Raw genomic sequence first — 27,464 nt, forward strand, 5'->3', positions numbered from 1 at the left:
AAAAACAAGTAAAAAGGTGTATATTTTTTTTTAATTCGCAACTCTTTTGTTTGAAAAATTCAGTTTGAAGTGATTCAAAGGGCATAGAGAAGCATAAATATCATTATTTTATTCCAATATGCCTTGAAACAAAAAATTGGACACACCCAGTAAGAAACCGGAAAGCTATGATATGGCGCATGAAGAAGAGGAAGAAATGCAACATGATATATCAAAATTATGAGACCAAGTGCAACAAATTTCGCTCTCACAAAGAGTAACCAAAAATGAATTGGAAGTGATGATGAATGTTAAGATCGATGATTTAAAAGGTAACATGGATGGTTTACAATCAAAAATAAAAAGAGAAATGGAAGGTTTGAAGAATGGTTTAAAAGCATAAATGGAACGTTTAAAGGAAGGTTTGACAAAGTTGCTACAAGAAATGCTTCCTAGTGGTGACAAGGTACTCCATGTAACTCATGATAAAAAAAGGAATTTTGATCATGATTTTAGAGACTCTAATTTTGGATTGAATACTAACCAGATCAATATGAGGAAGTTTGATGTCAAGGATCCGACAACATGGATACTAAAGATGGAGCAATTCTTTGATCTACATGATGTGTCGAACACACAAAAGGTATGCATTACATATTTATATTTAGAATAAAATTAGTTTGTGTGGAATCGATGGATTTGTTCTCATAAATCAATTTTCACTTGGACAATTTTTTGTGGAAGAATTGGTGGCACATCATGAGAATAAAAATAGCAATACCTTCTTTAGCCAATTGATAAATCTCAAACAAAAGGGTTCAATGGCGAAGCATATTGAGGACTTCCAAAGATTGAATATCAAGGTAAATGATATTCAAGATGAGTGTAGGATTGATATTTTCATAGGGACTTTAAAGGATAACATACAACATTAGGTTCACCTTTGGGAACCTGATTCATTGGGGAATGCATTCAAGATGGCAAGAAAAGTTGAAATAAAAATTATGGAAACAAGGAAGTCTAACACTCACAACTATAAAATGGAAGTGTTGTTGTTACTAGCCTGCCACAACCTACAAGGTTGACACCACAAAAACTGGAGGAAAAAAGAGAAAAATGGCTTTGTTACAGTTTTGATAGCAAATACACTAAAGGTCATGAGTGTGTTGAGAAGAAACTATTTTAGATATATTGTGAAGAGGAGGAAAAAAAGGAACAAGAAGCATCAAAAGAAGAGGATATACACCAAGAAACATCCCCATAAAAAGAAAAAATTAACCTAACAATATATTGTAATGAATTGGCGAGAATTACCACTCCTCAAACTCTCAAGATAAAAGGATATATCAAGAACAAAGAGGTAATACTATGGATTGATTCAGGTAGTACCCATAATTTTATTCTTTGTAAGATAGTCAAGGAATTGAATTGCTTTCTATATCCAGCACGAGAGTGTCAGGTGATGGTTGCAAATGGAGGAACTATAAATTTCTCTGGAAAGTGCCATAGTATCAAGCTAACCATGGGAGAATATGTATTAAATAGTCCAATTCTTTCCATTCCAATGAGTGGTGTTGGTATTGTACCAGGATTCCAATAGTTACAAGCTTTGGGGACGATAACTTTTAATTTTGAAGAACTTTTCTTTAAATGTTTTTTTGGAAGGAAAGGAAAATGAATTAAGGGGTATCATAGGGAAACCTAGGAAGATAATCAACTCTAATGGCATCAAAAATCTTTTTAAGCCTATTAAGGGAATTTTGAGGTCTAAAATGGGCCTCCTAAGAAAAATGTACAACCAAAATAAACTTTATAAGAACCAATAGGATTCAACATGATGATGTCAACCATGGGGGATGATTCACCATTTTTGGAGTAAGTAAGTAAAAAGATTAAAAAATAATAAAATAATAAAACTACTTTTCCAACTCATATTTTCAACTTATCCCCCTAGGGTTTTACTCAAATTTCAAGCAAGAGTACTCATTGGATGCAAAATTTAATTCCTCATCCAAGGTGTACCCATGCTGCATATTTTCGATGGACCCTGCTACACGAAAAATGAGAAATGCATGAAAAAACGTTATTACAATCACGTTTTTCATGTATTTCTCATTTTTCATGTAGAAAAGTCCATCGAAAGTATGAAACATGGGTAATCCTTGGATGAAGAATCAAATTATACATCCAATGAGTTTTGTTGCTCGAAATTTGAGTAAACACATAGGGATATAAGTTGAAATTACGAGTTGAAAAAATAGTTTGTCCTTTTTTCCCTTTAAAATTTGATGATGTAATCTAATTTAATTTTATTATTTCCACTATTATTTTATAATTTCCTTAAGAGGACCATTTTAGACCTCAAAATTCCCCTACTAAAGTAACAATGAGGGGTAATTGCACAATTATGTTCACTAGATGTTCAAACATCTAAGTCATCCATTTCTCTAGATCTCCAAAAAGTCTTGGACAATTATTCCAAGGTGTTTAAGACTCGTAAAGGCTTCCCAGCAATTCGTGATTATGATCATACTATTCACTTGATTCCAGGAATTTTTCCTCCAAACATCAGACCTTATAGATATCCATATTCCCAAAAGAGTGAAATTGAGCGTATGGTTGCAGAAATTCTAGAGGCCAATATAATTCAACCTAGTCAAAGTTCTTTCTCTACTCCAATACAATTGGTGCACAATAAGGATGTATCATGGCATAAATTTTTGGATTATAGGGAGATCAACAAGCTCACTATTAAGTATAAATTTCCCATTCCCGTCATTGATGAATTGTTGGATGAATTACATGGAGAAATTTACTTCACCAAGTTGGATCTTCATTCAGGATATCATCAAATTAGAATGAAGACTGAGGACATTTGCATTCAAAACTCATAAAGGTTACTATAAATTTTTCGTCATACCTTTTGGCCTTACTAATTCACCTTCCACATTTCAAGGTTTGATGAATTCCATTTTCAAACCCTTCCTTAGAAATTTTGTGTTAGTATTTTTTATGACATACTAATCAACATCAAGTCCTGGAAGGATCATGTTCAAAATGTTGACAGGGTGCTCAAACTATTGGAGGAGAAACAATTATATGAAAAATCATTCAAACGTTTATTTGGAGTACCAGAGGTGGAATATTTGGGTCATATTGTATCTCATGAGGGTGTTAAAGTACACCCTAACAAAATTAAATCCATTAAGGAATGGAAAATCCCCATAACCCTAAAGAATCTTCGAGGATTTCTTGGGTTGATAGGGTAATATCACAAGTTCATTAAGAATTATAGGAGAATAGCAGTGCCTCTAACAAAATTACTGAAGAAATATTCATTTTCTTGGACTCCATAAGCAACGAAGGCCTATGAACATCTTAAAGAGGCAATGTGTCAAGCATCATTCTTAGCTACACCAGACTTCACAAAAAAAATTATCGTGGAATGTGATGCCTTAGGGAATGGAATTAGTGTTGTTTTAATGCAAAAAGGAAGACCTATTTCTTTTGAAATCATCCAATCAAGGGAAATTGTTTACACAAAACTATTTATGAGAAGGAAATGTTAGCAATACTACATGCACTAAAGCTATGGAAACCTTACCTAATGGGAAGGCACTTCAAGGTAAAAATAATTCGCAATAGTCTTAAATACTTTATGGAACAAAACCAAAAGAGCAGCAAAAATGGATCACAAAGATGTTAGGTTATGATTTTGAAATCATTTACAAAAAAGGGAGGCGAAATGTTGTTGCAGATGCACTCTCAAGAAAGCATGAGGATTTGGAAGCATTACTCTATGCCATTTCTATTATCCAACCTTATTGGACAACTGAAGCAAGGGATAAATGGAAGAATGACAAAGAGTTGTGGACACTCATTCAAAATTTGTAGCAAGATCCTAGTACATTAGATAAATTTATCTGGAAAAATGATTCATTATGGTACAAATATTGTTTATATCTTTGTAAGAATTCCTAACTCAAAAAAAAGATTCTTTTGCAATTGCACACCTCCCCCTTAGGAGGGAACTAGGTATTTTTAAAAACTTACCATGGGGTCAAGAAGGAATTTTTTTGGGATGACCTTAAATCTAATATTCAGAAGTTTGTGGCAAAATTTTTGGTTTTCCAACAAAATAAATTTGAGACAATTAAGACCCCATATCTATTACAACCTTTATCCATTCCAAGTCAGCGTTGGGAGGAGGTCCCAATGGATTTTACCACAAGTTTACCCAAGACTAAAGGAAAGAGTGTCATCATGGTGGTAGTTGATAGACTTACAAATTATGCACACTTTTGTGCATTACCTCATATTTTTAAAGCCAGTACAGTTGCTATTGCATTTATGAAAACAATTCAAAAGATAGATGGAAACCCAAAGATTATTGTAAGTGACAGAGATCCCATTTCACTGGAAATTTTTAGATGGAATAATTTTCTTGTCTTGGTACTCAATTAGCTCATAGCTGATCTTATCATCCTCAATCTTATGGGAAAACTAAGATATTGAACAAATATTTGGAAGGATATCTTTGTTACTTAGTATCTAATACAAAACATAATAGGTTAAGTGGTTACCTCTAGTTGAATGGTGGTATAACACTTCCTTCCATACTACAACAAAAATGATGCCACTTATGGAACTTTATGGATATCATCCACCCTCCAATACATCATATTTATGAGAAAATTACAACGTTCGAGTAGCCAAATATAACATCAAGCATCAACAAGAAGTTCTCCAAATTTAAAGGATAACCTCACTCTAGCACAGAATCGAATGAAACAATATGCATATTAGCATCACAGTGAAAGAAGTTTTGATGTAGGCGACTAGGTATTTTTACGGCTACAACCATATACACAAATGTCCCTCAAGTAAGATAAGAAGGATAATAAATTATCACCCAAGTATTATGGTCCTTATAAGGTGTTGCAAAATATTATTATTATGGAATACAAATTGCAGTTGTTTGCCTCTTCCTAAGTACACCTAGTTTTCCATATTTCATGCTTAAAGAAGGTTATCGGTTATAAGCTCCCAGTTCAAACAGTATTGCCAGAACTTGACAAAGAAGGAAAAATCATATTGGAGCCTAAATCTATCACGAAAATAAGAACCTCACAGCTATAGAATCGATCAATTTCATAGTATCTCATTAAGTGGAAGAACATACCTCCTGAAGGTTCCACATGGGAGGATGATAATTTTATACAGAAGAATCCAGAACTACTCAAGCATTCAGGACAACACTTTTTTGGAGAGGGGCATGTTAGGTCCCTATAATACTAGTGTATACCCCTTATTTTTATTGTTAGTATAGCCTCCTATTTTTATTTTTATGCCCATGTATCCCCCATATTGTTATTGTTGTACCCCATAAAATCCCACTATTGTTATTGTTGTACCCTTACATTATTAGTGTTATTATAATTATATTGTGACCCCTTAGATTTCTATATATCAAGGAGGTATTTTCATTTGTATCATCCAATAATTGTTCATTTCTGTGATGTAAAGGGGGCTTCCCCTCGAAGAGGCTATTTCTCAAGTCGTTGATCTATCTTTTCTTCTATTTTGTGAGGATGTTGCATAACAGCTAAATATTTCAATAAGATTACTTGAAGTCTGGTTATCAACAAGTACCAATCAAACTCTCTGATGTGTGGAAGACTACCTTAAAATCCAAGGAGTGCCTTTTTAAATGGTTTCTCATGCCTTTCAAGTTGACAGATGAGGTTGATGGATGACATCTTGTGACCCTTCACCAACTCGTTCGTGCTAGTATATTTGGACGACATCCTGATCTTCAGTTAGAGTTGGGAAGAGTACCTACATCATATTCGATGGGTCCTCCAAACCCTTACACAACAAAATTTATGTGCCAATTACTTTTTGTATAACCGAGGTTCAATATCTAGGGTACATCATTGATGAACTACGTCTGCATGTGGACCCAACCAAAATACAAGTTATTCGGGATTGGCCAGCTCCAACCACTCTAACTGAGTTCCACGGCTTTCTAAGTCTTGCCAATTTCTATCATAGGTTCGTGTTGGGATTCTCTCACATCACTTTGCCTTTGAGTCAAGTCACCAAGGGCGAAGCGAAATAAAAGTTATTTTGATTTGAATCCCAACAGAAGGTGTTTACCGTGTTGAAGCATCACCTCTACTCTGCACCATTTCTCACATTACCAAAATTGTAGTAACCATTTCAAATTGAGACAAATGCCTCCGACTATGCTATTGGTGTAGTTCTTACCCAGAAGGGGCATCCAGTGGCATATCACAATGAGACAATTTCAGATATTGTCTAAAATTATCCCACCTATTATAAAGAGATGTATTCCATTGTGCAAGTCTACCGACAATGCAAGAATTACATTCTAGGGAAGGAAACGGTCATCCACACAAACCACCGACCCCTACAGTTCATACAGACACAAGGAAATTTGCATAATAATAGCCATCAGAAATGGTCCACATATCTCCAATAGTTCCATTTGAATATTAAGTACAAGAAGGGAAGCACCAATAATGTTGTAGACTGCCTTAGCTGACTGTCGGTTATGGCGCTGACCACTTTGCTCGACTCTTGTGGACACGAGACTTTAGGATGGCCGCATCTTTACAAGAGTGATCTAGAATTTGGCACCCTGTACCAGATGCTCCTGGAAGGCAAGCAAGTTCCAGACTTTCACCTCCAGGACACACTGTTATGCCACCTAAGACACCTTTGTGTTCCTTCAAGTGGGTGTGGCAAGATGATTTAGGAAGCACACTACAGTCAAATAACTAGACATTTTGGGGTAAAAAAAATAGTTGGAGTGTTGCAAAAGTATTTTTGGTAGGCGAACGTTCGACAAGATGTTTGTAAGTACATTAGATCTTACACTACCTACACCATTTCTAAATCTACAATCAAGAAGAAATCCATGTATAATCCTCTGCCTACTCCTAGTCGGACCTGGAAATCCATATCCATGGATTGCATGTTGATCCTTCCTTCTACCAAGCATGGAAACAACTGTATTTTCATGGTAGTCGACAAATTCTCTAAGATGGCCATTCTGGTGACCTACAAGAAGAGTATAATCAATGCAAAACTCTTCTTTGAATGAGTATGGGTACACTTTGGGATCCTACCATCCATTATCTCATATTGGGACAACAGGTTCCTACGTACATTATGTTCCAGCCTTGGTCTTTGTTGGATACCAAGCTCAATAAGTCCACGACCTTCCACCCCCAAACTGATGGCCAAACAGAGGTTATTAACAGGATTGTCATGCACATACTGTACATGTACAACTTGAATCATCCACACAGATGGGATGAAATCCTCCCATATGTCCAGCACATTTACAATAGAGCTCTCCATAACTCAACTTGCCACATCCCTTTTCAAGTGGGATTAGGATTCCAACCACTATGTCCCATTGATGTTTTCATACCACTTGCAGCTACTCAACCAGATTCAGCTCATGTCTAGGCCAAATCTGATAGAGCTACTAGCTTCATTAAACACATTCAGCACATCTGCCAGCTGATCCATGACATATTGGACAGATCCAATGCTAAGTACAAAACAACATCACGACCAACGTCGAGTGCCACACAATTTCCAAGTGGGAAACAAAGTGTGGTTACATTTGTAGAAGGAGTCCCTTGCTAGGGCCTACCGCAACCTTTTCCCACTCTGTTATGGGCCTTACACCATCACTAAGGTTGTAGGAAACAATTTTTTTAAGCTCAACATTCCATTGTTCCTTATCCTGCACCTAGTATTCAATTTGGACCGATTATGGCCATACTTTCCCCATTATTGGACACATCAGACATTGTTGAGAGTTTAACACTGTTATCATCTAGATTTGCCTCAGGAAAAAGCGCAGTGCCATCGCTTCTTGGCAAAATTTTTGTGTTTAAAATTACAAAATTACAAAAATGCAAAAACTTTCCAAAATTTGCCCAAATTTGGCATGGGACACCACCATCAGCTGCTTTGATGGCCAAGGGAGGCTTTAGCTAACATTTCCAACCTATATTGCTCTTTCTTGCCCTCTAAGGCTCTCCTCAACCTAGCTTTTAGCTTCCTAATCCTCATATTGCAGATTTTGTTGCAGGTCATGTAATGGTAGGCCATGTGTCGAAGCATTTTATTATCCCAGTTTTCCTTCTCAATTAGTCTTTCAAGATGTATGTTGACCCTCTCAAGCCATGTTTCCCTATCATTTTCAATCTCATGCTCAATGGGAGTCAAAGTGACATGAGCCTCTTTGTCACTTTGCTTCTTCAGTTTCAGAATTTCAAGCTCCATGAGGCCATGTTTAGCATTCAATTGTTTGTTCCCCTATTCTAAATATGTGATGATATATTTAGCTCTTGCTAGTTTGCCCATCAACCTTTGAATATGTGCATCCTTTTCCCTCATAGGCATGTTTTGAGCTAAAATTTCATTTTGATTTTCTAAATCAATGATCTCTACTCCATGATGGGTATGGTGCTATGGGTAATGGTTTGGAGGAATGGGTGTAAATGAAAGTGTGGGCAAAAATGTATGAGTGAGGGGATTGATAGGATAGTAGCAATAGTGGGGATGAGGGTTTTGGCTTATGAAATGAGTGGTAGGAAAACTAGGGTTTACCATAGAAATTAGGGTTTTAATTTCAAAGATGAAAAACCAAGAAAATCTTGACATGAACACCCTAAACAACAAAAGACATGATGATACTTACTCGTCAAAAGGGAAAATTGAAGGAAATTTGATGAATTTTGGTGGAGTGAAGTGTTTTTAGGCTTTTTTGGTCAAATCACATTGCCACCTATAGGAGCACAGCACTGGCATAGAAGCGCAGCACCCGTGTAATTTAACACTAGGCAGAAACTCCAGGAGCGCAGCGCTAGGCTAGGAGTGCAGTGCCACCTTCCAGAAGCACAGCCCCTTTTGTAGGAAACTTTTGGAGGCCTTCCCGGTGTTTAAATTTGGCATGGGATAGCTCGTTGGAAATATTGTCAAGTCTATTTTCCAAAACATCTTGAATTTTTCAATTTTGAGTTCATTTGCCCTGTCAAAGTTCCAATCTCCCAAGACTAGTCAAAATGTGCAAAATGAGGCTTCCAAAATGCATAGTATTGTTGCAGTCAACTTTTGGAGGTCTTCCTCAACTCCAAATTAAGCTCATGATAGCTCATTGGAAATATATTTGTGTCTAATTATTAGTGGAATCATCAAGAAATTAATTTGTTCATCCCATCTAGGAGAAAAATGGATTTTACTAAGGTCACTCCAGAGATGCATTAACCCTCCTGAGCCAAATGATGTTTTCGACATTTCTCCCACACCGTGAAACCTGTGTAAAAAATGAAAGAGTTTTTTCTTCTTGAGTCAATGATGGACAAAAACCTCTCTCACTGTTGTCAAATTCATCTTTTCTTGCTCAGAAACACAGTTTGAATAAAAATCGTCCCTTATGTGTAGTGAATGGCTTATTCCTTGGAATGACTTCTTGACAAATGATGGAGACCTGATGTTTGATGATATGAAATGGCCTAATACCTTCTGATATCCCTTATGCCCCCTTTACTCAAATATCTCTGCTCCCATAGCCAACCCTAGCTTGGTGGGAGAGGAATTTAGGGTTTTAGTGCTTGTTTCTCTTTTACTTTTGCACGTGAATTGGTGCTCATGATGACTTGATTTTTTCCATGGCAAGTGCTTTGCAACGTCATTGGATGCTTAGGAGCAGTTGGGAACCAATATTACATATGGAAACATAAAATTACATAAGAAATGAAGATAAAAACAAAATACTTTGTTTTCACCTCAAAACAAGTTTTGAGGTGAGAACTACCTTCGACTTTCAAAATGATAAATTATGACTTTACCAATCATTATTGGCTTCCTCATGTCCTTGTTGATCATTATTGGACTCCTCATGTCCTTTCTGATCATTATTGGCATGTAATTATTGGATTTGACCATGGTGGGACCCTAAAACCTAATAAGACCAAACCCTAAGACCTAATGAAATGAATTGCAAAGGGAACATGAACCATGACTAAAATATATGGAAGAGGATCAGCGAGTACAGATCATGAGGGAAAATTGAAGTAAACCCTACCATCAGTGAATCCATGACCTAATGGAATGCAAACTCATCAGTATGGGACTCCTACTATGAAATGCAAAAGAGCAAATTTTGATCACTGATGGCAGTGTGAAGACACTAACACTAATAAACACCAACAGGGCTCAACCCAAGTTGTATCAAATAGGCCATGACCGATAAGATCATGGAAACACAGATCAAGAAAACTCACCAGCAAAGGATCTAGTTATATCAAGTTGTTAAATCAAGCCAACTCCTTCACTAAGGCAAGTAGTGTTGGCATTATGTTTCTGGTATGGCTATATGTTACAGATGTTGTACTTGATGGCAACTCCCGTGGCAAGGCTCTCAATTTGTTGAAAATTAAGAAGTACGCAGGAAATCAGTTCAGAAGGTGCGTACCCGCAGGTACACCATGCAGGGACCGCGTCCAGATACGCAGGCCAGTCGTTCAGGAGGTGCGTACCCCCAGTGCACACATTTCAAGGCAAAGAAATTCACATGTGGGGTTTTCTTATGTGTTACTCTTGGTATTTAGCCGACGGTATTGGGTTATTATGGTGTCGGCTAGTGGTATTGTTCCATGATTTTAGGAGGAGCTTGCCTATATAAAGCAAAGGAGATCTCTTGGCTAAGCATCTTTTGCAATTGAATATCTTTAGATCTGAAATATTGGGTTATGGTCCTAAAAGCTTGATCTATATGAAAGGGAAGTTGAAGGCGAATCTGTGAAGGGTGATCTCTCGAGCGCATGATCAGATCTGAGCAACTGTGCCACTCTGGTAGACTGCCTATTTGGCCCTAATCAGAAGGCTGCAGGTGTTTAACAGAAGAATTGCGTGGGTACGCAATGCAGAAACAGGAGACCTACGTCGGTACGCAGAGCAGAAATAGGAGACCTGCGTCGGTACGCAGAGCAGAGGAAGGAAAACTGCGTGGGTACGCAGAGCGACTAAGGTTCAGGTGCGTCCGCATAGTAAAAGTACGCGGCGCGATAGTATTTTTGGGTGCGTCCCTGCAGTAACAGTACGCGGCGCGATAATGTCTCTGGGTGCGTCCCTGCAGTAATAGTACGCAGTGCGGTTCAAGGAACAGTGCGTGGGCACGCAGTTCGGCAGAAGGATCCCTGCGGGTATACGCAGGAAAGCAGAAGGTGAACTGCGTAGCGACGCAGGCCACAGAAGGGAAAACTGTGTATCTGTCTTAAAATGTTCTGTTGACTGAATTTTTCTGTTGATAAGGTGTTCTGGGTTAGTTCTGTTATTGCTGATCTGATAACTGTAGTGGACTGTAAATTTTATGTACTTAATGATAATTTGATGCTTTATGAAAAGAAGTAGGGGGTTGTAGCTCCCTTCCAGGAGAGACTGGAAAACGAGAGAGAGAGAGTTGTAGCTCTCTACAGGTTGCAGCCTGCGTACTGGTAAAGGACTGCACCAGTACAAAACCATTGTAAAAGGAGTTTCTAATTTGAAAGAAGATAGAGACATATTGCAGCAGGTGGTTTTCACCCACATTGGGTTTCCACCTTACATCTTGTGTTCTTTGGTGTGACTATCTGTTTTCTTTGTTCATGCTCATTATTTTATGGTACTGACATGCAAAACTAATTCAAAGAACAAATAAGGAAGATTTATTAAAAGAATTAGATAATACTGATTCACCCCCCCTCTCAGTATTATTTCCAATAATTGGTATCAGAGCAGGTCCTTCAGAGAAGCTTGATCACTTGAAGGTAGATCGTTCATCATGAGCAACTACGAGAGAGAAGCATCAATCAGGCCACCAGTTTTTGATGGGACAAACTTCAATTACTGGAAGGTAAGAGTTATTGCCTATCTTCAATCTCTTGGTACAGAAGTTTGGGACATAGTAGAGACAGGCTACGTTTTTCCTTCATCTACTCCTACAGATGCAGCCGAGAAAAAGAAGTATGAAACAAATGCGAAAGCAGTCAGTACTCTATTAGGATGTATATCTCAATCAGAATTCATGAAGGTAATGCACTGTAAATCCGCAAAAGAGATATGGGACAAAATTGTCACGAGCTATGAAGGAGATGAACAGGTAAAGCGTGCTAAACTTCAAACTCTCAGAATTCAGTATGAGACTCTCAAAATGTATAATGATGAAAGTGTGGCTAACTATTTTCTTCGGGTAGATGAGGTTGTTAATTGTATGAAAAATTTGGGTGAAGAAATAAAAGAGGCTATTGTGGTTGAAAAGGTTCTAAGATCATTGTCCCCCAAGTTTGAATCTAAAGTATCTACAATAGAAGAAAAGGAAAATCTACGAATTCTTACTATGTCTCAGCTACATGGAATTCTAACTGCTTATGAAATGAGAAAGGGAGGTCCATCAGACAGAAGAGAAGCTGCTTTCAAGGCATTAGGCAAAGGAGATTATTATGAAGCAAGCCACGTCCCAGAAGAAGAGGAAGAAGAATCAAATTTTGTCAGAAATCTTCAAAGGGGTTCTGGAAGGTTCAGAGGTAAGTTACCTTTTAAATGCTTTGCTTGTGGAAGAGTAGGTCATTATGCTGCAAAATGTCCTTATAAGGATAAAGGAAAGGAATCTGCTAGATGGAACAAGAAACAGAATGCAAATAAGAAAAGCTACTACACTCATGAAGATAGTGATGGTCTATCAAACAGTGATGAAGATGAACAAGGTAAAGAATATAAGTTGTTAATGGAATTTGAAGATGATGATTATATGGATGCTATAGATGTGGATAACCTTTATGATGAAATTACTAGACTCAAGAGATGTATAGAAGAAAAGAACATGATCATTGATACTCTACAATTTCAAATTGATGAAAAGGAAAAACATCTTGAAAAATTAGAAGGTGAAATTGTTGGTCTTAGAAAAGAGATTGAGAAAACAAAAGCTATTAATCTCAAGTTTGTCAAAGGATCTGAAACTTTGGATGAGATTATCAATGTGCAGCGGTCTCCACTAAACAAGACAGGTCTGGGCTATAATGGAGAAACTTCTCAAGCATCCACCTCAAAAAGTTATCTTGATGCAGCAAGAAGAAATGAGCAAAAGCACAATGAAGATCATCAGGTAAAGTAGGGACGAATTACAAATAGAAACTATCAGGAGCAATCCATCTTAAGGGTGAACAAAAGCTACAACCAGCCACAGGTAAAATCTTCTCAATTTGGTTCAAGAATAGATGAAAATAGAAATTACAATCAGTTGGCTGGTAGATTCGATAACTGCAGAAGTTTCTTCAATGGACAATGCTTTTCTTGCCATAACTTTGTTCACAAAGCAGTTCAATGTGTTGCATATAAAACGATCATGACTAGGGAAGCTCAAAAACAAAGAAGTATGATTACAAAAAGAACCTATAACAACTTTTTGGTTCTTGAAAATGAAGTTGAATGCTCTATTTGCAATAATTTTGGTCATGAAGACTCTGAATGCAGGAGCAGGTTACAGCAGAAAAAGGAACAAGCCTCAAGCACCAAAACATGGAGAATAAAGGAACCACAAACAAAAAGATGTGGGATAGTATTTTATGCAGAGGGACAGGAAAATCTATGGTACATTGACAGTGGATGTTCGAAGCATATGACAAGTGATAAAGAAAAACTTGAGTCTTATTCTGCTCTAGAAAAGGGAAAGAAAGTCTCTTTTGGAAATGATACTCCTGCAACTATAAAAGGAAAAGGCATTGCTCAGTTAAAAGAAAAGGTTAAGGCTGGAAATGTTTTGTATGTTGATGGATTGAAGCATAATCTTCTAAGTGTCAGCCAGATGTGTGATCAAAGAACCGAGGTTATATTCAGATCAAATGGATGTCTTGTTCGTGATCTTGATACAGGTAAAACAGTGATCAAAGGGAAAAGAACTCCAAATAATCTGTACATATTTGAAGAAGGACAACAACAATGCTATCTGAGCAAGGATGATGAGCACTGGTTATGGCATCGGAGGTTGGGGCATCTAAGCTTTTCACAAATAAGGAAAGCATGCAAATATCAGGCAGTTAGCGATCTTCCAGATATCAAAATTCCTGACAACACCATATGCAAATCATGTCAGTTTGGAAAACAAACCAGAACTAACTTTCCAGAGAAGGAAGGATCAGCTAGCATGCCTCTTGAGCTAGTTCATACAGATACATGCGGTCCATTCAGGAAAACAACACCTAGAGGAGAAGAATACTTGATATTATTCATTGACGATTTCTCCAGGTTTGTCTGGCTAGGACTTATGAAGCACAAAGATGAAGCATTTGAAAAATTCAAATCCTTCAAAGCCTTGGTGGAAAATGAATCAGGTCACAAAATTAAGTGCCTCAGATCCGACAGAGGTGGGGAGTTTACCTCAAATGAATTTTTCGATTTCTGTGAAGAGCATGGGATAAGAAGAGAATTCTCTACAGCTAGAACTCCTCAGCAAAATGGAGTTGTGGAAAGAATGAACAGAACAGTCCAACAAATGGCTCGTGCTATGCTTGATGAATCAGGAACTCCCGCAACTTTCTGGGGTGAAGCTGCACATGCTTCGGTTGTTATTCTCAACAAAACAAATGTCCGGGTGAACAGCACTCAAACTCCTCATGAGCTCTGGAGTGGTAAGACTCCTTCGGTAAAGCACTTCAAAATCTTTGGGAGCAAATGCTATATCAAGAATACTGATGAGAAGCTTGGCAAACTTGAACCTAGAGCAGATGAAGGCATTATTCTTGGTTACTCTCCACATAGCAAAGCATACAAATGCTACAATAAAAGACTTGGCAGAATTGTGGACAACATTGATGTAGTGGTTGATGAGAAGGGATACATTCCTAGGCAAGTACATCATGAAAACATCGAAGAAGATGAAGGCTACCCTCAAAGACAGAATGATGAAGAGGAAGAACCTCAAGAAGAACCTCAAGAAGAACCAGAGGAGTAGACAAGAATAGAAGAGAAAACCCCATCCAGATATGTTCAGAAGAATCATCCAGAATCTCAGATTGTGGGGCAGAAAGAAGCAGGTGTACAAACAAGAAGAACAGTTGCAGAAGCCTCAAGCTATTTGGCATTACTCTCCTCCACTGAACCACAAAATGTGAAAGAGGCATGCAAAGATGAATGTTGGGTGAAAGCAATGGATGAAGAACTTGAGCAAATCGAAAAGAACAACACTTGGGAGCTGGTTCCTAGACCAAAGGATAAGAATGTTATCGGAACAAAATGGGTCTTCAAAAACAAATTGAATGAAAATGGAGAAGTAATTAGAAACAAGGCCAGACTTGTTTGTAAAGGGTATGCGCAGCAAGAAGGAATAGACTTTGAAGAAACCTTCGCTCCTGTTGCAAGACTTGAGGCCATCCGAATGTTCCTTGCTCTCTCTAGTTTTCAAAACTTCAAAGTATTTCAAATGGACGTGAAATCAGCCATTCTGAATGGAGATTTGGAAGAAGAAGTGTACGTTGAACAACCATATGGGTTCATTCTTGGAAATGATCCAAATCTTGTATGCAGATTGAAAAAGGCTCTCTATGGTCTCAAACAAGCTCCAAGGGCTTGGTACTACCGTTTGGACAAATATCTTCATCAACAAGGTTTTTCAAAAGGATCGGCAGATAGCAATCTTTATATAAAAGTTGAAAATGACAAATTGCTAATACTTGTTGTGTATGTAGATGACATCATTTTTGGGAGCAATGAAGAAGCTATGAGTCAAAACTTTGCCTTGGTCATGCAGAAAGAATTTGAAATGTCCTTGCTAGGAGAACTGACATATTTCCTTGGTTTGCAAATCCAACAAAAAGAAGGAGGAATCTTTTTATCTCAAACCAAGTATCTCAAACAGATTTTGAAGAAATATGGTATGGAAGATGAAAAACCAGTATGTACACCCATGGTCACAGGATGTAGCCTCAGTGCAAATGATGAATCTGCAGCAGTACATCAACCAACCTACAGATCTATGATTGGAAGTTTACTTCATTTGACAGGTACCCGACCAGACATCATGCATGCAGTTGGAATAGTTGGAAGATTTCAGGCAAATCCAAAGGAGACTCATCTTCAGGCAGTGAAGAGAATTTTCAAATATCTTCAAGGGACTCAAAATTATGGCTTATGGTATCCTAGAGATACAGATCTTACACTTCATGCTTATACAGATGCAGATTGGGCCGGAAGCGTGGATGACAGGAAAAGCACAAGTGGTGGTGCGTTCTTTATGGGTTCCAGACTGGTATCTTGGTTCAGCAAGAAACAGAGTTCGATTGCCTTGTCTACAGCTGAAGCGGAATATGTTGCTGTTGCATCTTGTTGCACCCAACTCCTTTGGATGATGCAGACTTTGCAGGATTTTCAAATCACTTGTACACCACCAATCCCCATCTTCTGTGATAACACAAGTGCAATCAGCATCTCAAAGAATCCTGTTATGCATTCAAAAACCAAGCACATACCAATCAAGTATCATTTTCTTCGAGAACAAGTGCTTGAACAAAAGGTCAAGTTGGAGTATGTTCCTTCTAAGGAACAAGTTGCTGATATTCTCACCAAACCATTGCCCAGGGACACTTTTTAATACCTCAGGCAAAAGCTGGGGGTTGTTGATGCATCATCTTATTGTTGAACCTTTTTCTGATTGATGGTACAGGTTCAGGGGGAGCATATAATGCATTGTTGGCATTATGGAGGATGTTCAAAAGGAGATCTTGGAAATAGCTGCAATATGTCTCTATCTCTTTCATGGTGGATTATGGTTCTTTGTTGCAGATATGGTTCATTTTCAGGGGAAGCATGATCTTAGGGGGAGCATACCCCTTTGCCCTTGATGTCAAAGGGGGAGAATGAAGCTGAAGTTTGTGAGGTTGCCATCAAGTCCAAAGGGGGAGATTGTTGGCATTATGTTTCTGGTATGGCTATATGTTACAGATGTTGTACTTGATGGCAACTCCCGTGGCAAGGCTCTCAATTTGTTGAAAATTAAGAATAACGTAGGAAATCAGTTCAGAAGGTGCGTACCCACAGGTACACCATGCAGGGACCGCGTCCGGATACGCAAGCCAGCCATTCAGGAGGTGCGTACCCCCAGTGCACACATTTCAAGGCAAAGAAATTCACATGTGGGGTTTTCTTATGTGTTACTCTTGGTATTTAGCCGACGGTATTGGGTTATTATGGTGTCGGCTCGTGGTATTGTTCCATGATTTTAGGAGGAGCTTGCCTATATAAAGCAAAGGAGATCTCTTGGCTAAGCATCTTTTGCAATTGAATATCTTTAGATCTGAAATATTGGGTTATGGTCCTAAAAGCTTGATCTATATGAAAGGGAAGTTGAAGGCGAATCTGTGAAGGGTGATCTCTCGAGCGCATGATCAGATCTGAGCAACTGTGCCACTCTGGTAGACTGCCTATTTGGCCCTAATCAGAAGGCCGCAGGTGTTTAACAGAAGAACTGCGTGGGTACGTAGTGCAGAAACAGGAGACCTGCGTCGGTACGCAGAGCAGAAACAGGAGACCTGCGTCGGTACGCAGAGCAGAGGAAGGAAAACTGCGTGGGTACGCAGAGCGACTAAGGTTCAGGTGCGTCCGCATAGTAAAAGTACGCGGCGCGATAGTATTTTTGGGTGCGTCCCTGCAGTAACAGTACGCGGCGCGATAATGTCTCTAGGTGTGTCCCTGCAGTAATAATACGCAATGCGGTTCAAGGAACAGTGCGTGGGCACGCAGTTCGGCAGAAGGATCCCTGCGGGTATACGCAGGAAAGTAGAAGGTGAACTGCGTAGCGACGCAGGCCACAGAAGGGAAAACTGCGTATCTGTCTTAAAATGTTCTGTTGACTGAATTTTTCTGTTGATAAGGTGTTCTAGGTTAGTTCTGTTATTGTTGATCTGATAACTGTAGTGGACTGTAACTTTTATGTACTTAATGATCATTTGATGCTTTATGAAAATAAGTAGGGGGTTGTAGCTCCCTTCCAGGAAAGACTGGAAAACGAGAGAGAGAGAGTTGTAGCTCTCTGCAGGTTGCAGCCTGCGTACTGGTAAAGGACTGCACCAGTACAAAACCATTGTAAAAGGAGTTTCTAATTTGAAAGAAGATAGAGACATATTGCAGCAGGTGGTTTTCACCCACATTGGGTTTCCACCTTACATCTTGTGTTCTTTGGTGTGACTATCTCTTTTCTTTGTTCATGCTCATTATTTTATGGTACTGACATGCAAAACTAATTCAAAGAACAAATAAGGAAGATTTATTAAAAGAATTAGATAATACTGATTCACCCCCCCTCTCAGTATTATTTCCAACAAGTAGCTCACCACGGACTAGGTTCAACAGAAATTTCCTCACCTCATGGAGGCAATGCATGCAATGGGGACCATTACTTCCAAAAGGTGGAGGATTGATCTAGGTGGATTGTTGGGATGGGGTCCCCTGGGTCAGTGTTGGGGTTAAAAACCCAAGTTTTGATGTAAATTTTGGTAAAAAGATGGAAAGTCTCTATAATCTGTGGATGTGGAGCGCGTAGATAGTTAGAAGTCAGAAGGGGTTTAGCCCCTTCTCCATGAAAAGTCAAGTCAGTTTTGAGATCCACCCATGGTCCACAGACCATGGGATTGTAGGAAGAAAAGATATTAATAGATGTGCCTTAGAGAGTCTAAGGTAGAGGTAATAATGGGTCAATAGTAGATAGCACAGAAGTGAGTCTTAGAGGAAGGAAAGGCTCAACAACTGAGTGTTAGTAGTGTCCGCAGTTGAGTGCGCAGGGCAGTTTTGAGTCTGTAACCTCATATTGAAGATCAATAAAGAATACTATTGGAGAAATTCATGTATTTATTGGTTTATTTCTATTATTTATGGTTGCGATATATGTTGTGATGAAATAATGTCTTTATGAAATAATGACATATTGATGTGTGACTCAATTGGATAAGTATTATTAACTGAACACAATGCATGTTAAGTATTTACGCAAAGACTAAAATATAGTATGTTATTTTTATTAGCACTTAAGCGGATCTGTGTGAACGCAGACCTAGGGCTATTTTATTGTGCGCGTAAGCAGCTAACTTATATGTTACGGGTCCACAAAAGCCTATTGTAGACCATTGTGGAGGCCTAGAGGCCATTTGAAGGAAGTCACAGTATCAAGCCCTAAGGGCTTATAGATTTGCGCGACGAAAGATCTAGGGCAGAAAAGGACATCACATTGATCTTTGGATGTAGAAACTTGGTTCTAGAATCCCCCCATACTTCTTCAAGTGAGAATTCAGTCTGCGCTACACAGGTTGATGACAAAAGGGCAAGTAGTGTAGGGTTTTTTTTGGCACAATTAACTCTAAACCTGGGTCGGGACCCACTAAGCTAACAAATGGTTTTGTTGCTGGGACCGGAATCTGCATAAAGAGATGTGTAATGTCATATCACTGGAATCCAACCAAGAAGGAAATTTAGAAGTGGTTGGATAGGAATATTCACAAATTCGTGATGCAAGAGAACAGGCATCTGCACCTCTCAAAGGAGCAGTGGTTGGACAAATATTTGTACATATAAATACACGAAATTTTCTTATGCGTCTTCCCGATCGAACTATATGAGTGGATAGCTAAATTGACAGATGGCCAAGGAAGGTGGTGGCTTGACGGTCCAATAGTGTGGACTGTGGAGCTAGTGCGAAGGTTGGAAATCTCTGAAGACAAGATCGTGTGCATTGTTGACCACTGGCTCAATTGAATTATAGGAGGATTTGTTACAGAGTTTCCGATTGATAACTCAGTCAGCTATAGGGAAGCAAAGTGAGGCTTCTTCAAGGGACCACGAGGTAAGTATCTGTGATCTTTGTATACCTAGATTAATATGCTCTTATGTGAAAAACAGGTTATGTTATTGCCTTGATGTTCAGGCCTATGCGAAGTGGACGAATCTTCAAAAATCGAGAGAAAGCAAACCCTGAATATAGTCATTTGATTGGACCTCCCTCAAGTGATGACAAGGGAACACACAAGCCTCACTGCAGAGTGCATCCCAACTGATAAGATAGGGTTTTCCGTAGATACATCATCCATCCACCCCACCTCCACCCTCACTGCCACATCATACACCTTCACCCACACCACCACCACCACCACCGTCGTTCAACATGTTGAACTCAGTAAAGCTATCGATTTTCAGGGGTATAGGGAGCGAAGATACATATCAATTCTGGTTTGTTGCAAATGTTATATGGACTACGCAGTAGATCACTGATGACAACATAAAAAAGGCACACTTAGTTACTGCTTTGTAGGATCACACACTAACCTGGTATATTAAATGTCATACTGATCATCCTTTAGCAATGCTAGCAGATAATAAGGATGCTTTAAACAAGGAGTTTAAAAAGCCTAATTCTAACTCGCACTTAGTCGTTGGATTTAAGGAAATCACGATGAGGGTTGGCGAGATGCCCTTGGAGTTAGATCAAAGGCTAAAATGTGTGAACCGCGAAGCTAATATGCAGCTCACAGATGGTTAGCACCATGAATGGTTTATAGCCTCGCTTCTTCCCCACCTAAGGATTGCTTTGTCACAGTAGAAGATAGGAACTTAGGCAGAAGCCCTAGAAATCGTGATGAGGTTGCACGAGACACATATTTAGGACATGACTTTGGGAGTCTAGTAGATTCACTCGCAATTGCAGAACCTCTGCTTGGAATTGCAGAGCTTGAAAAAAGAGAAAGAGGCTAGCCCAGAGGTGCATGAGGAAGTTTGGTGCCTCAAATGTAAGAGCCAGGGGCATGATAAATATCATTTCCCTGTCTTCTCAAATTATATAATAGGGGGAGGACCAATTCCCCTGAGGCAGGAAGCTCCAGCAGGATCGAGTGTGGGGCCTGTGCTATGGTGCGCTATTTGTTAGGTAGCTGGGAAACACGTAACAGATAATTTTCATTTTTCTGCAAAAGTTCGTTCAAACGCCACAACAATTATTCTGCGATTTCTGAAAATTGATGGGCCACGATGAGCACCACTGTCATAGCTATGAATTGATGATGGAAAGAACACCTACCTATCGGATGAAAACAGAAACTTGACCTCTGAATCAGGGCATTGGTGGAGTGCACGAAGGATATCAGGGGCGAGGATGAGGCCGAGGAGGAGGAGGACCTGGTAGAGGTCGCGGGAAGGTTATTTTCTATAACTCTGGGACACAAGGGCACTACACGTGGGAGTGTCAGAATCAGACATGCTCATCCTGTCAATAGTGCAGCCAGTTTCACTACAATATCGAAGAATGCCCTAAGATGCAAGAGAAGAAGTCATAACAACAACACCCTACACAAAACTTACAAATGATGATATTTGAACCCCGCGAGAAAGATCCAAATGTAAATATCGTGTTGATAAGTGGAGTAACAATAGGGGATGATAAGGGAAAACGGCTTGAAGAAGACAGATGGGATTGCAAGGCCCCAAAAAGGAAGTTGGTTTTTACCTGGTGCATGTGAAGGAAACATTTATGGAAGCCAAGAAAAGCTTCGCTGGGGCATCTACTTCTGGAAGTCAGAACAAAGCAATAGAAACTAGCACGCCTACAGAGGTTGATCCCTCTATACTTACCACATTCCTAGAAACTTGCATGAAACTTTTTCGCGATAGTAAGGTTGTGAAGGGCCTGCAGGAGTTGATAAACAAGTGTGATGGTAAAGAAAATGCTCCTAAGGGACACCGTGTAGTATGAAAAATTGGCAAACATAAAGGCAAGAACAAGGTGTGAGATGAGGATCACCGCGCAGATAGGAGATTATGAGATGGACCCAGTTATTTTGGATCTGGGTTCTGACGCAAACATGTTTCCTAAAAATATATGGGTGAGGACGGTGAGACCTGTGCTGTAGTGGTCTCCGATCCAGTTTAGAATGGAAAACCAACAGAAGATCATCCCTATGGGACGGTTACATGGAGTAACAATAGATAATGAAGGTGCGAGCGCGTTGGTTGATTTTGAAGTAATAGAGATCGTTGATGATAGTAATCCATATCCCATGCTCCTTGGAATTGATTGGGCCATTTATATGAATGGAGTCATCAACTTGAAGAAGCAGACAATGTGGTTTTAAAGGAAATCAATTCGGGTAGTACTACCATTGGACCTTGCAGAGGGACCGTGCTATACTGAACCGGTCCATGACTATGAAATGAGTGATGATGACTTGGATCAGATCTACAAAAGAACAATGCAAGACCAAGACTGGATTAATCTGGCAGCTGATAGATAGATTTCATGGGACTGTGAAAGTTCATGTACCTCGGATTTAGATGAAGAGTTGGAGCATTAGCAGAATAGGTTGCATGAAGTATCTATGATACACTACAACATGATGACTAAATTGTTATGCTGTGTGTCATCTGATGTAAAAAATTTACCCGATTATGATGGTTTAATTAACATAGATAATTTTTTGGATGCCTTTGAACAAGAAGTCCCTGGGGATCATCGCTTCCAAGCACTGGATTTGGCATTGCACGCTACACCCGCACGATGATGGGGTACGCACAAGGACAACTTTGAGGAATGGCGAGATTACAGAAGGATGATGAGGCTGCGATTTGGTCATCCTAAATTTTTATTAACTAAGAAATATGATGGGAGAAATTATCCATGTGATCATTTGGCAAAATGGAATCAATTCTATGGAATAGAGCCGAAGCCAGAGTGGGTGTGCTTATTCTGTCATACTTTGGATACAATTCCTATGAATTGTTATTTAGAGACAGAGCTCTGCCATGAAACTGTGGAGTGGGATATATTAAGGGAAGGATTCTTAATGAACTTCAACTTTGAATATGGGTTTGATTCATTGATGAAGCTCTACAGACAGTTAAGGTGGCGATCTTCATAATTCCATAGGATCCTTTGGATTTGGTTCAGCCAGATTGGAGCACCCAGCTGCGCCATGCGCTACTATAATGTGATCGCTAAGGGGGAGGATGAAGATCCAAGAAATATCAATATTTCCAAGGAAGAAGGCCATCGTGAAGTTGAAGGCCTGCAAATAGAGAACCCAGATATCACTGTGCCATTGAAAACCAAGTAAACATTGGTACTGAGGCAGAGCCAAAATTTGAGAAGATCGGGGACTACTGGGATGATGCCACAGTGGATAAAGTTTCTGAGTTACTCCGCGAGTACTAGGATCTTTTTCCTACCAAGTTCTCAGACCTGAAAGGCATCATAGGTGACTTGGGTGTGATGAAAATTACTTTGAAACTGGATGCAAAGCCTATTAAGTAGAGACTGTATCGCCTTAATCCCAAGTACAAGGAAAAGGTCCATTTGGAGTTGGATAAGATGCTTGAGGTAGGCATTATCGAACCTGTGGAGGAATCTGACTGGGTGAGCCCGATGGTGGTTCAATAAAAGAAACAAAAGGGAGAAAGATCTCAAGAAACTTAATGATTCCTGCGTCCATGATCCTTTTCCGACATTACTTACTGATGAGGTATTGGATAACGTTGGAGGGAAGGAGGCCTACTCATTCACTGATGGATTTTAGAGGTACCATCTGATCAAGATCACGTCGGAGGATATGAGAAAAACAACCTTCGTGACTGAATGGGGTTGTTTTCAGTAAACTGTCATGCCATTTGGACTCAAGAATGCGTCAGTTAGTCATCACGACATTCACGGAAATTATTCACAAATTCTTGGAAGTATATTTTGATGATTGGACTGTGTTTGGGTTAATAAAGTGCCATGTAGCAAGTCTACACTTAATGATGGATACGTGTCGAAGATATTATATCACGCTGAACCTAAAGAAGTGTTTGTTCTGTGTCCCCTTTGGAATTTTACTAGGTCATGTGGTGTGCAAACAGAGGCTGATACTGGACCTTGCCAAGATCACGATAATAGTGAATTTGGAGGCCCCAAGGAGTGCCAAAGAGTTTCACACCACGCTAGGACACACAGGATATTACAGAAAATTCATCAAGGCTTATGCTCAGATTACCATGCCTCTGGAGAAACTATTGAAGAAGGATGCTATATTCTGTTGGGATGAAGAATGTCAACACAGTCTAGATGTATTGAAAGAGAATATGGTCACCACACTGATCTTGGTCTTCCTGAATTGGAAGAAGGAATTCCGCATGTTGATGCCTCGTGTATTGCATTGGGAGTCATAGTAACACGGCCTGGTGAAGGAGAGATGGATCAACCTATAGCCTTCAAGAGCAGGAAATTATCAAAGGCTGAGAAGAATTACTTAATGACAGAGCGTGAGGGATTGGCTATGGTGTATGCAATTCAACAATTCAGGCACTATTTGTTGGGCAACATTTCAAGATGTACACAGACCATTCTGCCTTGAAGTACCTAGTCAATAAGCCTGTGTTAGGGGGGAAGATATGCAGATGGTTGTTGCTATTTCAAGAGTATGACTTTGAGGTAATTGTGAAGCAAAGAAGGTTGAATGAAGGACCTGACCATATATCACGGATTGAAATAGGGGAGTAGCCTACTAATTTGGAGGAAGGGCTTCCTGATGTGCAGCTCTTTGCGGTGCGCGTAGCAGATAATCATTTTGCAGATATTATTCACTTTTTGACTACAGGGATGTCTCCCAAAGGATATACCAGTCAGCAAAAGAAGAAACTAGTGGTGCATGCAGCAAATTTCCCGGTGACTGCCAGACATTTTTATAAGATGGGTGCTGACAAGATCTTGTGAAGTTATATGCCTGATTTTGAGAGAAATAGCGTCCTTACGGAAGCTCATGGAGGGGCTGCAAGAGGAAATTATATAGGAAAAGTGACAGCGCAGAAGATTTTTCACGCAAGACTGTGGTGGCCTATGCTGCATAAAGATTCGAAAGCATATTTTAGGGCATGTGATGCATGTCAACGAATAGGCAGACCATCACGAAGGGATGAGTTGCCGCTGAACCCTCAAATATCATTATAACCATTTGAAAAATGGGAAATTGATTTCGTTGGGCCCATTCAACCCCCAGGGAAAAAGACAAGTGCACATTATATCATCACCACGACGGAGTATCTAACTACATGGGCAGAGGCATAACCGGTGAAGGATTGCATAGGGGCAACAGAAGCAAAGTTCTTGTTTGAGTGTGTGTTGACCAGATTTGGCTGCCCAAAGGTGTTGATGAGTGACCGTGGTACGCACTCCCTAAATGAAACGATCGACGCATTGACTGAAGAGTTCCAAGTTTATCATCAAAAGAGCACACTGTGTCATCCTCAGGCTAATGGAATAGTTGAGTCCTTCAATAAAATCTTAGAGAATTCGCTATAAATATTTGCAATGCACAGCGAAATGACTGGGATGTGCGCGTACCTGCAGTGTTATGGGTGCATAGGACAACTTGCAAGAAGCTGACATGATAGATGCGTTTTTTATTGGTATATGGTGTAGAAGCTGTAATGCCTATGGACTATATTGTGCCTAGTCTACACATAGCATCTTTCACAGGTATGGAATATCGTGAAGCCTTAGAAGATCGGCTCGCACAGCTGATGGAGCTTGATGAGGATAGGTTCTTGGTTGGGTTCCATCAGCAAGTACAAAAGGAGCGTGAAAAAGAATGGCACGATCGACACATCAAGCTGCACACTTTCAAGGTAGATGATTTGGTATTGTTGTATGATAGCAAGTTCACTAAATTTCCAATGAAATTTCAAATGTACTGGCTTGGACCATATGTTATCAAAGAGATTACAGATGGAGGCGCAGTCTAGCTTGTGAAGCTGAATGGAGAACCTTTTCTAGGAAGGGTGAATGGCAATCGATTGAAGCCATATATAGGAGATCTGGATCAATGACTATATGACGGTAGGACAGTCTTAGTGCTCCAAGCAGTTGCAAGGGAGTGCGGGACTATAAACTACGCTACCTGGATTGGAGGACTACGCGGTAGGTGGGCTGCGCGGAATATGATAAAGTTACAGTATAAGAGGTTGCATGAAGGGAGTTGCACTACGAAGGGATATACCGCACAGCACAGCCAGAAAGTGATCGTTAGAGTCACTGTTCATGATTTGACAGCTAGGAGATGGTTAAGAGGAGTGGGCGGGCGGCATTTAAGGCTAAAATCTTTGAAGATTTATTGCCAAACTAGCATTAATGATCGAATTTTGGTGGGAACGTCAGATTTGAATTCAAAAACCCCTATAAATTACGTGTGTCAATCTAACATAGAAAACTTTGCACACTTAGAGTTTTTGAGCTGAGTTGTTTATTGCTTATGAGCCGCTCATTCTTTGAGGATTTGGTCATGAGCCCTGCGTTTTCCAATTTACCTGACTTAAACCAAAAATTTATCCTCGAAATCATGTTAGGTCTGAGCCTTGCTGAGACTTTGAGCACCGGGGGAGATATCGCATCTGAAGGAGCTACTCCAGAGGTGGTGAGTATGGAGGATCTGGCTCCTTTGCCTATAGCACCAAGGTTTCCTAGGCCAAAGACTACATCGATTCGAGAAACCCAGAAGCCGAAGAAGGATAAGCAGGAGAAGCCAGTGTTGCTGTGCGAGTCACCCAAAAAACATTCGGCCACTCAGAAGTAGAAGAAGGACAAGCAACTCAATAGGGTTGTCAATTTGGAGGCTGAGGAAGGATAGGGCACCAAAGACATAGGCGCTGAGGGAGTGAAGCCCATTACCAAGTTACCCGAGTACATCCATCTGCAAAAAGGGAAGACAAAGGTCACCAAGGAACCAGATGCTGACAAATTCGTCATCTCTACGTCACTACTACTGGAGTAGGTCCCTTTAAAGGTTCGCACCTCGCGCAGATCCCCCTGCCAAAAATGGAGGATTGGGACCTAGCGGAACATGAGAGGTTCCCGCACCTAGCAATCGCAAATTACATGAAGCGTGCTTACTACCGGGATTCAAGTGTCACTGAGTTGGAGACAGTGGAATGCATCCGTGGAGTGAAAAATTCCGGGATGTTGAAACTGTTGTGGGTGCCCCACTATCAACACACTAATATTAACACCACCTATGTGTAGTATTTACTTACTCTTATGCATGATGGGTGCTTATGGCTTGGTGCACCTATACCCATCACGGACATGCTCATCCATAGTATTATGCACATGTTGCATGAGGATTTAAATCTAGTCAAGGAGTTTGGTGGAAAGGCAAGAGAAAAAGACTTGGAAAATGAAATGAAAAAGGAGTTTGAGCTGGTGAAGAATCCATGCGGTGATCTAAATTTGAAACTACTTGAAATTTGTTTGCAAGGTATTCAATTCAGACTTATACATGTTTAAAATATTTCCATGTCTTGCAAAAAGAAAACACATGAAATTTTCAGCTGTTCATGACCCATTTAAGCATAGCAGAGTTATTTCCTTTTGTTGTTTAACACATTAAAATGAATTTGATCTG

The sequence above is a fragment of the Pinus tabuliformis genome, chromosome 4_1, assembly GCF_031772625.1.
Source record: "Pinus tabuliformis cultivar Carrire ecotype Pingquan chromosome 4_1, CPIR1, whole genome shotgun sequence".
Classification (NCBI taxonomy): Eukaryota; Viridiplantae; Streptophyta; class Pinopsida; order Pinales; family Pinaceae; genus Pinus; species Pinus tabuliformis.